The 14,846-nt window shown below is 42.9% G+C and overlaps 1 protein-coding gene across 5 annotated transcripts in view; it reads right to left on the bottom strand.

Annotated features, from left to right (window-relative positions):
- The window catches only part of tbc1d22a (TBC1 domain family, member 22a), a 397,563-nt gene that overhangs the window by 104,545 nt on the left and 278,172 nt on the right, over positions 1–14,846 (bottom strand). The window lies entirely within an intron of this gene.

Genomic DNA, 14,846 nt, shown 5'->3' with positions numbered 1-14,846 from the left:
CAATCATATGGGAGCCGCGCTGAGCGCACCTCCAAGCCCGTCTCGCTGCCGGCGAAGGCCGGGTATATGGGCCCGACGCTCCAGCGCCATCCATTTTCAGGGCTAGTTGATTCGGCAGGTGGGTTGTTACACACTCCTTAGCGGGTTCCGACTTCCATGGCCACCGTCCTGTTGTCTATATCAACCAGGGTGAGCCCCACCCCTTTCGTGAGCGCACTGCGCGCGGAGTGACCCCTGTTACGCGCCCCCGGCAACAGGGGTGGCGGGCAGGTAAGCTGCGCGGGCGGAGCGCGCGGAGTGACCCCTGTTACGAGCCCCCGGCCACGGGGGTGGCGGGCAGCTAAGCTGCTTACCTGCTGCGCGTGACGCCGGCCGCGGCGAAGGCGGACGAGGCGGGGTGTCGGTGCGGTGGGCGCGGTGGTGACCCTGGACGTGCGTCGGGCCCTTCTCGCGGATCGCCTCAGCTACGGCTCCCGGTGGGGCCCTCTCGGGGGAAGGGGCCTCGGTCCCGGACCCCGGCGAGGCGTCGGGGGCCTTCTCCGCTCCGTAAAAGTGTCCATCTCTTTTCTTTTTTTTCTTCTGTTGTGGCATATGCAGCAGGTGCCTGCTTGTTTTTCGTATGTGGGTAACAACATTTAACTATGTATATATATTTCCGAATTGGTTTAACTGCCACCCGCCTGAAGCTATTTAAAATCTAATTTTTTTTTATTTCAACCGCCCGACCCGACCCGACCCGCGGATAAAATCTAATTTTTTTAAAATTTCATCCGCCAGATCCGCGGACTCCGCGGTTGTGCCCGCAAACCGCGCATCTCTAGTATGTATACTACAGTGGGACGTGGATTTACAAACTAAAGTGGTCCTTGAACAGGGTTCGTAAATCGAAAAGTTTGTATATGAAGCAAACTTCGCCATAAGAAACAATGTAAATATGAATAATAGGCTACTGTGTGAATGTGAGTGTGAATGTTGTCTGTCTATCTGTGTTGGCCATGTGATGAGGTGGCAACTTGTCCAGGGTGTATCCCGCCTTCCGCTCAAATGCAGCTGAGATAGGCTCCAGCACCCCCCGCGACCACAAAAGGGACAAGCGGTAGAAAATGGATGGATGGAGGTTTCAGCTTCAACAATTGTCCATTTTTATTTAAGGTTTGTACACTTTGAACACAATATAAAGTGCTATACTGCACTGCATATCAAACAAACAGAACAAAAAGTTACCGTATTTTGGTCATTTTAAGCATTGCTGGAACATAGCAGCGCACTTCCGACTTCCGGCAACAAATGCGTGTCTCTACTTCCCGATACAAATGTGAGTGTTTTGTTTTAATCATGGCAGACTTTGTAACAGACAACGAAGATGAATATTTTTGGACAAGTAAGGATTCACGGCTTTATATTTTTGAAGCTGAATATACAGCGGATGAACTGCTGCCTTTAGAAGCAAGCACGAAGAGAGAGTGAAGCGTTGGAACAGACGGAAGATGTGAAAGTGAGATCGGCGTGACTTTGACGCTGTCAATTTGGAACTCGGAGCCAAGCTATTTCGACAAATATGTAGTTCTTACCGAAGAATCCATAGGAAAAAAACGTCCACGGCCAACAGGACCAAACGCACAACTGTCCATCGAGAAAGTCACTATAACATCAATCATGATACATGTGGCACATCATGCGTGTTAGTACAACTACATAAACTGTCTGGCTAGCTGTGTACAAACAAAACATGATATTGACAAATACCTCAATTTCAAAAGTCACATTAGCCATCTGTTAAACAAATTATCCAAATATGTTGGCCTGTTCCTACACCTTCGTCATTATCTTCCTCTTTATGCTATACTTACTCTATACAAAACTCTCTTTGAACCACATCTAAACTACTGTAATGTCATCTGGTGTAACACCTTCCCTAGCTACCTTCACAAAATAGAATCCATGCAAAAGAAAATCATACGGGCCCTGTCATGGTCCAAGTTTAATGCCCCCACTCGACATCTATTCCATAATTATCATCTCTTAAAACTGACAGAGTTCAATATTTCAGAATCAGAATCAGAAATACTTTATTAATCCCAGAGGGGAAATCAAAATTCATCACAATGCTTGTCTAAACTATCAAGTCACCCACAGGCAGAATCTCAGGCTCTGTAGCTTGGTTCCTATCTATCATCACCAGCATGTCCACAACACTCGTAGCTTTGACCTGATATCAGGTAAACATACCTGCCAACTTTTGAAATCAGAAAAACCTAGTAGCCAGGGTCCAAGGGCCGCAGGCCCCGGTAGGTCCAGGACAAAGTCCTGGTGAAGGGTTCAGGGCTTCGCCCCCCGACGCAAAATGATTATTAGCATTCAGACAGGTTAAAATGTTGCTAAAACCATCACTTTTCTATCAGTCACAGTGACTTTTCAAAACAAAAATATTACAGCAAAAATCATATGGGTTGATTGGCATGTTTATTCTGTAAGCTAACTTCAATAGTTTGAAATTATTTTGACAGTTAATGCCAGTTATCCTGTCAACCTTTCACAAGACTTCAATTTGTTAATTGAAAGTATAAACAGTATAAACACTTTTTGCATCTGCCTCACAATACGAAGGTCCTGAGTAGTCTTGGGTTCAATCCCGGGCTCAGGATCTTTCTGTGTGGAGTTTGCATGTCCTCCCCGTGACTGCGTGGGTTCCCTCCGGGTACTCTGTCTTCCTCCCACTTCCAAAGACATGCACCTGGGGATAAGTTGATTGGCAACACTAAATTGGCCCTAGTGTGTGGATGTGAGTGTGAATGTTGTCTGTCTATCTGTGTTGGACCTGCGATGAGGTGGCGACTTGTCCAGGGTGTACCCCGCCTTCCGCCCGATTGTAGCTGAGATAGGCTCCAGCGCCCCCTGCGACCCCAAAGGGAATAAGCGGTAGAAAATGGATGGATGGACTTCTGTATTTTGGTAGTTATGCTGTCAACATTTAACAAGATTTCTTCAACTTGGACTTGAAAGCATAAATAGTATAAACACTTTTAACAGTATGTCGTGCTGTGAAATACAGCCGACAGGATTGCGCACCAAACACGAAGCAAGGGCAAAGCGCATGCATGCTGCAGGAGAACAAAGGACTTCTTTCATTTAAGGTTTGTGATAAACCATCAAACTCATTCGTTAAAAGGACTCTATAGTAATATAAAGCGAATTTTTCTGGACATTATCATGCAAGAAAAGTTTATTTTTGGGACCGCGATCACCGCGTAATGATTTTTAAAGGTTGCATTACAAACATTTAACTGTCCCATGTGATCAGCCAGTGCGATTGGAAGTCCATGCTCAATTATTGCCTCCGTAAATAAAACTTCGGCATTTATCACATCCAAAGAATCTGTTTGGGCGACGAAAAACGTTGAAAGTTTTCCACTTGTATCGCTAGCAACGGCTTTAGACTTGTGTTTTTTTGTCCCAACGTGGTCTTTTACATCGCTAATTCCTCCGTGTCCGATCGAAAAATCTTGTCTGCACAAGGTGCAATTCGCGTAGTTTTCACCCTTTTTTTTTTTTTTAATTAATGAAAAACCGTATTTTTTATCACTGCAACCGTAACCCGGAATAGGTTGATGAAAACCGTACGAATTACGGGAAAACCGGAGTAGTTGGCAGGTATGGGTAAACATCGTCTACTGGCTTGTACTGCTTGAAATGTTGTATGCAGGGGACCAAAGATCTGGAACCGGCTTGTTGAGAGCCTCAGGATGCTGTATTCATTCTCCAACTTCAAAAAGAAACTGAAATCATACCTATTAACCACCTATCTCTAATGCTTCATGTGGGGTAGACTACTGTCGGGTTGTGCGTGGTTGAATGAATGTATGTATGTATGTGTATGTTTGCTTTAGTGCTCCTATTTTGTGTTTATCATATAGCGTTTTTGTGCTTGTCACCATGTTTTCAGCATTCCATGCATATACTGACCTCTGGACCCCCTGCTAAAGGCTTCTTCTAGCTTATCTGGGGGACCCTTTTACTTACCACCATCCCTAAATGGATATTCACTACTGTTGTAATTGTAATATGGTACTGTGAATAAACTTGAAACGTGTTTTCTTAAAAAAACAAATATGTGGGCTAATACTGTAATATGATTTTTCATGTTTTTCAGTCAGTACAGATTGGTGTCCCATCGCAGTGTTGTGCATTACAAACTCAGAAGCGATTCGGGTGTCAACGTAGAAACTAACTTACAGGTAAAAGCCAGTAAATTAGAATATTTTGAAAAACTTGATTTATTTCAGTAATTGCATTCAAAAGGTGTAACTTGTACATTATATTTATTCATTGCACACAGACTGATGCATTCAAATGTTTATTTCATTTAATTTTGATGATTTGAAGTGGCAACAAATGAAAATCCAAAATTCCGTGTGTCACAAAATTAGAATATTACTTAAGGCTAATACAAAAAAGGGATTTTTAGAAATGTTGGCCAACTGAAAAGTATGAAAATGAAAAATATGAGCATGTACAATACTCAATACTTGGTTGGAGCTCCTTTTGCCTCAATTACTGCGTTAATGCGGCGTGGCATGGAGTCGATGAGTTTCTGGCACTGCTCAGGTGTTATGAGAGCCCAGGTTGCTCTGATAGTGGCCTTCAACTCTTCTGCGTTTTTGGGTCTGGCATTCTGCATCTTCCTTTTCACAATACCCCACAGATTTTCTATGGGGCTAAGATCAGGGGAGTTGGCAGGCCAATTTAGAACAGAAATACCATAGTCCGTAAACCAGGCACGGGTAGATTTTGCGCTGTGTGCAGGCGCCAAGTCCTGTTGGAACTTGAAATCTCCATCTCCATAGAGCAGGTCAGCAGCAGGAAGCATGAAGTGCTCTAAAACTTGCTGGTAGACGGCTGCGTTGACCCTGGATCTTAGGAAACAGAGTGGACCGACACCAGCAGATGACATGGCACCCCAAACCATCACTGATGGTGGAAACTTTACACTAGACTTCAGGCAACGTGGATCCTGTGCCTCTCCTGTCTTCCTCCAGACTCTGGGACCTCAATTTCCAAAGGAAATGCAAAATTTGCATGGTTGGGTGATGGTTTGGGGTGCCATGTCATCTGCTGGTGTCGGTCCACTCTGTTTCCTGAGATCCAGGGTCAACGCAGCCGTCTACCAGCAAGTTTTAGAGCACTTCATGCTTCCTGCTGCTGACCTGCTCTATGGAGATGGAGATTTCAAGTTCCAACAGGACTTGGCGCCTGCACACAGCGCAAAATCTACCCGTGCCTGGTTTACGGACCATGGTATTTCTGTTCTAAATTGGCCCGCCAACTCCCCTGACCTTAGCCCCATAGAAAATCTGTGGGGTATTGTGAAAAGGAAGATGCAGAATGCCAGACCCAAAAACGCAGAAGAGTTGAAGGCCACTATCAGAGCAACCTGGGCTCTCATTACACCTGAGCAGTGCCAGAAACTCATCGACTCCATGCCACGCCGCATTAACGCAGTAATTGAGGCAAAAGGAGCTCCAACCAAGTATTGAGTATTGTACATGCTCATATTTTTCATTTTCATACTTTTCAGTTGGCCAACATTTCTAAAAATCCCTTTTTTGTATTAGCCTTAAGTAATATTCTAATTTTGTGACACACGGAATTTTGGATTTTCATTTGTTGCCACTTCAAATCATCAAAATTAAATGAAATAAACATTTGAATGCATCAGTCTGTGTGCAATGAATAAATATAATGTACAAGTTACACCTTTTGAATGCAATTACTGAAATAAATCAAGTTTTTCAAAATATTCTAATTTACTGGCTTTTACCTGTATTTCTCACCGTAGCTAGCTCACCGACATGTTACTACGCTAGAAAAATAATTCCTCAGTGTTCGCTCTTACAATCACAATTTCGCTACAGCTTAGTTATTATACAGGTTACGGAACGTAAATTAAGTATTGTTGACGGTTTATGAATGCATTTTAAAGTGATTTAGAGGTAAAATTAGGGACGGCGTGGCGAAGTTGGTAGAGTGGCCGTGCCAGCAATCGGAGGGTTGCTGGTTACTGGGGTTCAATCCCCACCTTCTACCATCCTAGTCACGTCCGTTGTGTCCTTGGGCAAGACACTTCACCCCTTGCTCCTGATGGCTGCTGGTTAGCGCCTTGCATGGCAGCTCCCGCCATCAGTGTGTGAATGTGTGTGTGAATGGGTGAATGTGGAAATTCTGTCAAAGCGCTTTGAGTACCTTGAAGGTAGAAAAGCGCTATACAAGTACCGTATTTTCCGCACTATAAGCCGCACCTAAAAACCACAAATTTTCACAAAAGCTGACAGTGCGGCTTATAACCCGGTGCGCCTTATATATGGATTAATATAAATATTTATTTTCATAAAGTTTCGGTCTCGCAACTACGGTAAACAGCCACCATCTTTTTTCCCCGTAGAAAAGGAAGCGCTTCTTCTTCTATGGTAAGCAACTGCCAAGGTAAGCACCCGCCCCCAGATGAAAGAGGAAGCGCCCCCGTAGAAGAAGAAGAAGCGCGCGGGTATTACGTTTCATTTCCTTTGTGTGTTCCATGTTGATATACGACTCCATGCGCGCCCACATCACAGATGGTGTCAAAAAACAAGTGAAGCACACAAATACAACACTCGCCGTCATTCCGGGTGGATTAACCAAAGAACTCCAACCGCTCGATATTGGTGTCAACAGGGCATTTAAAGCACGACTGCGAACGGCGTGGGAACAATGGATGACCGAAGGCGAACACACCTTCACTAAGACAGGCAGACAGCGCCGGACGACATACGCCAACATCTGCCAGTGGATCGTAAATGCCTGGACGGATATTTCGGTCACAACTGTGGTCCGAGCTTTCCGGAAGGCAATGACTTCGACGAGACGGAGCCGGCCATTTTGGATCCCGTATTCGCCCAACTTTTTAATTCGGACACCGAAGGAGAAGAATTCGAGGGATTTATGAATGAAGAATAACTTCAGAAAGTGAGCGTTATGTTTATTTTGTGTGTTGTGACATTAACGTTCGAGCAACATTAAGTTATTGATGCTTATTGCTCTGCACTATTTTGAATTTTACTATGTTTGTGATTGCACATTACCGTACATTTTGGGAGTGAACAGAGTTGTTAGAACGCTGGTTTTTAATATATTATTAAAGTTTGACTGACCTATCTGACTGTTTTTTTGACATTCCCTTTAGCACAGTTAGATGCGGCTTATAACACGGGGCGGCTTATAGGTGGACAAAGTTTTGAAATATGCCGTTCATTGAAGGCGCGGCTTATAACCCAGGGCGCCTTATGGTGCGGAAAATACGGTATAACCCATTTATCATTTATCATTTAAAATTGATTGCTCCCATTAGCTGCATTGCTAGCCACCTGGAACGAGCCAATGTTTACAAGTTAGAATGGAAAAAAACAAACAAACAAAAAAAAGTTTGTTTTCTTGTCACTCATAATGGCTGCGAATAGGCAACATTCTAAAAAAAGTGCAGCTCCCTTTTAAAATCAACTCTATCACATTGTTAGGCTAAGAATGTATACGTATTGCTTTTGTTTCATCTTCTGTAAATTGCGTATGTAACCAGTATGTGCCAATCTATGGTCATCAAGCTTGAGGTTTTCCATCAAGCATGGAGTGATAGTTTAATATCGTATAAACGCATGCTTACCTTAGCTAAAGCTAAATATTACTCAAATCTCATCCGCCTCAACAAAAACGACCCTAAATTTTTGTTTAATACAGTAGCATCGCTAACCCAACAAGGGACTCCTCCCAATAGCTCCACCCACTCGGCAGATGACTTTATGAATTTCTTTAATAAGAAAATTTAACTCATTAGAAAGGAGATTAAAGACAACGCATCCCAGCTACAACTGGGTTCTATGAACACAGATACAACTGTATCTACGACGGATACTGCAATACAAAATAGTCTCTCTCTTTTTGATGAAATAACATTAGAGGAACTATTACAGCGTGTAAGTGGGATAAAACAAACAACATGTTTACTTGACCCACTTCCTGGGAAACTTATCAAGGAGCTTTTTGTATTATTAGGTCCATCAGTGCTAAATATTATAAACTTATCACTTTCCTCTGGCACTGTTCCCCTAGCATTCAAGAAAGCGGTTATTCATCCTCTGCTCAAAAGACCTAACCTTGATCCTGACCTCATGGTAAACTACCGACCGGTGTCCCACCTTCCCTTTATTTCGAAAATCCTCGAAAAAATTGTCGCACAGCAGCTAAATGAACACTTAGTGTCTAACAATCTCTGTGAACCTTTTCAATCCGGTTTCAGGGCAAATCACTCTACGGAGACAGCCCTCGCAAAAATGATTAATGATCTACTGCTAACGATGGATTCTGATGCGTCATCTATGTTGCTGCTTCTTGATCTTAGCGCTGCTTTCGATACCGTCGATCATAATATTTTATTAGAGCGTATCAAAACACGTATTGGTATGTCAGACTTAGCTTTGTCGTGGTTTAACTCTTATCTTACTGACAGGATGCAATGCGTCTCCCATAATAATGTGACCTCGGACTATGTTAAGGTAACGTGCGGAGTTCCTCAGGGTTCGGTTCTTGGCCCTGCACTCTTTAGTATTTACATGCTGCCGCTAGGCGACATCATACGCAAATACGGTGTTAGCTTTCATTGTTATGCTGATGACACCCAACTCTACATGCCCCTAAAGCTGACCAACACGCCGGATTGTAGTCAGCTGGAGGCGTGTCTTAATGAAATTAAACAATGGATGTCCGCTAACTTCTTGCAACTCAACGCCAAGAAAACGGAAATGCTGATTATCGGTCCTGCTAAACACCGACATTTATTTAATAATACCACCTTAACATTTGACAACCAAACAATTACACAAGGCGAATCAGTAAAGAATCTGGGTATTATCTTCCACCCAACTCTCTCCTTTGAGTCACACATTAAGAGTGTTACTAAAACGGCCTTCTTTCATCTCCGTAATATCGCTAAAATCCGTTCTATTTTATCCACTAGCGACGCTGAGATCATTATTCATGCGTTCGTTACGTCTCGTCTCGACTACTGTAACGTATTATTTTCGGGTCTCCCTATGTCTAGCATTAAAAAATTACAGTTGGTACAAAATGCGGCTGCTAGACTTTTGACAAGAACAAGAAAGTTTGATCATATTACGCCTATACTGGCTCACCTGCACTGGCTTCCTGTGCACTTAAGATGTGACTTTAAGGTTTTACTACTTACGTATAAAATACTACACGGTCCAGCTCCGTCCTATCTTGTCGATTGCATTGTACCATATGTCCCGGCAAGAAATCTGCGTTCAAAGAACTCCGGCTTATTAGTGATTCCCAGAGCCCAAAAAAAGTCTGCGGGCTATAGAGCGTTTTCTATTCGGGCTCCAGTACTATGGAATGCCCTCCCGGTAACAATTAGAGATGCTACCTCAGTAGAAGCATTTAAGTCCCATCTTAAAACTCATTTGTATACTCTAGCCTTTAAATAGACCCCCTGTTAGACCAGTTGATCTGCCGTTTCTTTTCTTTTCTCCTCTGCTCCCCTCTCCCTTGTGGAGTGGGGGGGACACAGGTCCGGTGGCCATGGATGAAGTGCTGGCTGTCCAGAGTCGGGACCCGGGGTGGACCGCTCGCCTGTGCATCGGCAGGGAACATCTCTGCGCTGCTGACCCGTCTCCGCTCGGGATGGTGTCCTGCTGGCCCCACTATGGACTGGACTCTTACTATTATGTTGGATCCACTATGGACTGGACTCTCACAATATTATGTCAGACCCACTCGACATCCATTGCTTTCGGTCTCCGCTAGAGGGGGGGGGTTACCCACATATGCGGTCCTCTCCAAGGTTTCTCATAGTCATTCACATCGACGTCCCACTGGGGTGAGTTTTTCCTTGCCCGTATGTGGGCTTTGTACCGAGGATGTCGTTGTGGCTTGTGCAGCCCTTTGAGACACTTGTGATTTAGGGCTATATAAATAAAGATTGATTGATTGATTGATTGAACTCTATCACATTGTTAGGCTAAGAATGTATACGTATTGCTTTTGTTTCATCTTCTGTAAATTGCGTATATAACCAGTATGTGCCAATCTATGGTCATCTTTTTTTGGCAACACAAGAAAAATAAACCAAACTCTGACTAATTTTAGTTCTTCCTCCCTTCACGGTTCTTGCTTTTATAAGCATGTGAGATGCTTTCTCGTGTGACGCCCCCCAAGTCGGGCGTAGAGAAAACTAAAAGCCCCATAATGAAGCTTCGCCCCAGCTTTATGTTCCGGCTAACAGTCACATTTATTCATCGGTACATCTTGACAATATTGACCTGCAGGATGAATGATGTGGAAATCTGTTGACCCGAGTTATTTTGTGCACAAACACTTACGTCCTGCAATGACCTCTTTTGTCTTCAAGTGGACGTCAAGGGGTGTAATAAAAGCGCGCCGCACACATACACATACCAGGTATTGATTATGGCTTGAGAGTGTTGAGGCAGAGGGGGGAGGAAAAAAAAAAAAAAAAGCCAGCTTTGTATTCATGGCGATGACAAGACCCCTTTTGCTGAATCAGCTGGGCCTGTCTTGCAATGACCAATTGTGCTGCAAAGGAAGACATGACTGAGGTGTAGAAGCGGTACAGTCATGGTGCAGTCACACTAAATTGTGTCACTGCTAAAACCCGGAAAACAGCAATAGATTGTCGCCGTGGATTTCATCTGGCGAACGACGCCACATAAATCATCTCCATTGATAAACCTACTCAGTGGCCTAGTGGTTAGAGTGTCCGCCCTGAGATCGGTAGGTTGTGAGTTCAAACCCCGGCCGAGTCATACCAAATACTATAAAAATGGGACCCATTACCTCCCTGCTTGGCACTCAGCATCAAGGGTTGGAATTGGGGGTTAAATCACCAAAATGATTCCCGGGTGCGGCCACCGCTGCTGCCCACTGCTCCCCTCACCTCCCAGGGGGTGATCAAGGGTGATGGGTCAAATGCAGAGAATAATCTCGCCACACCTAGTGTGTGTGTGACAATCATTGGTACTTGAACTTTAAACGTAATTACCCAGGTTATCACACTGCAAAAAGTCAGTGTTCAAAAACAAGGAAAAAAAATACAAAAATGAGGGGTATTTTATTTGAACTAAGCAAAATTATCTGACAATAGAACAAGAAAATTCGGCTTGTCAAGACTTTCCAAAACAAGTAAAATTAGCTAACCTCAATGAACCCAAAAATACCTTAAAATAAGTATATTATCACTGATAACTGTACTACTATATGAGTACCTATTTTCTATTGTTTCATTGAAAATAAAACAGCAAAGTCCATTTGGCTGTCATCTGTTTTAATATGAGACACAATTGTGTCAAAGTCATGATTTTTTTTTTTTCATGCTTGAAATAAGAAATTATTACTTTAAAAAAGTAGTTTTATACTTGTACTTTAGAGATGTCCGATAATAGCTGCATGCCGATATTATCGGCCAATAAATGCTTTAAAATGTAATATCGAAAATGATTGGTATCGGGTTTTTTTATTATCGGTATTGTTTTTTTGGTTTTTTTTTTTAATTAAATCAACATAAAAAACACAAGATACACTTACAATTAGTGCACCAACCCAAAAAACCTCCCTCCCCCATTTACACTCATTCACCCAAAAGGGTTGTTTCTTTCTGTTATTAATATTCTGGTTCCTACATTATATATCAATATATATCAATACAGTCTGCAAGGGATACAGTCCGTAAGCACACATGATTGTGCGTGCTGCTGCTCCACTCATAGTACTAACCTTTAACAGTTCATTTTACTCATTTTCATAAGTGTTTTTATACTGTTTTACATTCTTTTTTTATTCAAGAAAATGTTTTTTAATTTATTTATCTTATTTTATTTTATTTATTTTTTTTTTTTAAAGTACCTTATCTTCACCATACCTGGTTGTCCAAATTAGGCATAATAATGTGTTAATTCCACGACTGTACATATCGGTATCGGTAATTAAGAGTTGGACAATATCGGAATATCGGATATCGGTAAAAAAAAAAGCCATTATCGGACATCCCTACTTGTGAGTGTTGATGACACAGTTTTGCAACAGTTGATATTCTAGTTTCAAGTAAGTTTTACTCAATATAGGTCATCAAATCTCAGCAACAGGCTGTAATATCTTACTGAGATCATTTAGGACCAAAACCCTTAAAATAAGTAAACACTCCAACATAAAATCTGCTTAGTGAGAAGAATTATCTTATCAGACAGAAAATAAGCAAATATCACCCTTAGTTGAGATATTTAATCTTACTTGGATTTCAGGGGATTATTTACTTTTTTTTTTTCATAAAAAAAATACAATCATGTGTGCTTACGAACTGAATCCCTTGCAGACTGTATTGATATATATTGATATATAATGTAGGAACCAGAATATTAATAACAGAAACAGAGTGGACCGACACCAGCAGATGACATGGCACCCCAAACCATCACCCAACCATGCAAATTTTGCATTTCCTTTGGAAATCGAGGTCCCAGAGTCTGGAGGAAGACAGGAGAGGCACAGGATCCACGTTGCCTGAAGTCTAGTGTAAAGTTTCCACCATCAGTGATGGTTTGGGGTGCCATGTCATCTGCTGGTGTCGGTCCACTCTGTTTCCTGAGATCCAGGGTCAACGCAGCCGTCTACCAGCAAGTTTTAGAGCACTTCATGCTTCCTGCTGCTGACCTGCTCTATGGAGATGGAGATTTCAAGTTCCAACAGGACTTGGCGCCTGCACACAGCGCAAAATCTACCCGTGCCTGGTTTACGGACCATGGTATTTCTGTTCTAAATTGGCCCGCCAACTCCCCTGACCTTAGCCCCATAGAAAATCTGGGGGGTATTGTGAAAAGGAAGATGCAGAATGCCAGACCCAAAAACGCAGAAGAGTTGAAGGCCACTATCAGAGCAACCTGGGCTCTCATAACACCTGAGCAGTGCCAGAAACTCATCGACTCCATGCCACGCCGCATTAACGCAGTAATTGAGGCAAAAGGAGCTCCAACCAAGTATTGAGTATTGTACATGCTCATATTTTTCATTTTCATACTTTTCAGTTGGCCAACATTTCTAAAAATCCCTTTTTTGTATTAGCCTTAAGTAATATTCTAATTTTGTGACACACGGAATTTTGGATTTTCATTTGTTGCCACTTCAAATCATCAAAATTAAATGAAATAAACATTTGAATGCATCAGTCTGTGTGCAATGAATAAATATAATGTACAAGTTACACCTTTTGAATGCAATTACTGAAATAAATCAAGTTTTTCAAAATATTCTAATTTACTGGCTTTTACCTGTATATGCGGATAATGTATGAAAAATATTTTTTTCTTCTAAAATTTAGTGGGTGAGGTTTACATACCTGTGCGCTTTATAGTTTGGAAAATACGGTAGTCTTTTCCCTAAAAGACAAACTGGCGCTACAAAATGTGTTTTATTCAATTAATTAAACAAATGCATCGATTGTTGAAAGAATCGACCGTTGTTGAGTCAACCCATTTGTACGGTCCATGGTGTAGTATTCTTAAAGAACGTTAACAACATTTTACATTCCAGAGTTACACTGCGGGTAAGTAAAGTGCAATCACATGTACTCAAGGGCAGGCAAAGGTAAGTCACTCAGTGCTCGTTTAGTGTGATGAATAGACGAGGAGTAAAACGCCTGAAATAAAACGGCCACTTTTGAGAGCCTCTGTTCTCTTTCTATGATAAATGTTGGTTTTCTGCATCTTTTACATGACAAAGGATTAAAAATACCGCTCAGTGTTCAGTGCCTCATATATTTCACAGCAATCGGACCCGTGACACTCAATCTCCACATATGTGCGCCTCGTAATAGAGCTGTAATTACAGAGCTGTCAGACAATCTAGGAGGAAAGGCAGTTAGGAAGGAACTATGGCATCTTGGGACTGACAAGTGCACACGCACACACACACACACACACACACACACACACACACACACACACACACACACACACACTACCACCTTTAATACCATTTTGATGGGCAGATATTTCCGGACAGGTAGGCACGGCAATCGCCTGAATGACACCTGTCTACGCAAGCGTGTTTAAGCAAACATACGCAAGGGCGCTCCTGTCCGTGGTGTAATTATCACACGCCGCTGTGAAAGCACACAACAAGGCCACCTCATTAAGGACGGATGGTGACAGAGCTGGGCTGGCTGCCAAACAACTTTGGACAAAGTTAAATTCCACTAATGAACTTGCACTGTTTTGTATCAGTGGCTACAGCAAACCCATGGAGGAAGCTCGTCGGGTTTGTCGTTTGTCATGAGGAATTATCGCAGTCGGAGAGGAGCTAAAATTAACACAGACAAAAAGAGTAACTTGTCGCTTTTTACCTCTGGGCTGGCATCCAGCTGGCTCCGGCGTCACGCCGGGTGGGATGGTTACTGAGGCCGAGCGGGGTTGCGGATGACATCGCTCATAGACACTGATTGACTGATGAGTCTTGTCTTGCTTCCCACCGGGGGGCTAAAGTTGACGACGGAGGCCACGCCGCGACCGACTCGTGGCTGGCGAAGCGCGGGCGAACGTGGGACGGTCAGAGGTCGTACAGTGACGAGTGAGTGTTTCCCAGGATTGTGCTGATGACCAGGTTTTTGCCTGACTCTCCTTGGAGCGCTGCAACTCCTCTCGTCTGACCTTTGTTTGTTTGCGTCACACGCTTACTTTCCCTGCTGTTTTTCTCCTCCTACCAGCACATTTTTTGTCATTAGTAACCCAGTGAGG

The sequence above is a fragment of the Nerophis lumbriciformis genome, linkage group LG05, assembly GCF_033978685.3.
Source record: "Nerophis lumbriciformis linkage group LG05, RoL_Nlum_v2.1, whole genome shotgun sequence".
Taxonomy (NCBI): Eukaryota; Metazoa; Chordata; class Actinopteri; order Syngnathiformes; family Syngnathidae; genus Nerophis; species Nerophis lumbriciformis.
This window is presented reverse-complemented; position numbering and strand designations above follow the sequence as displayed.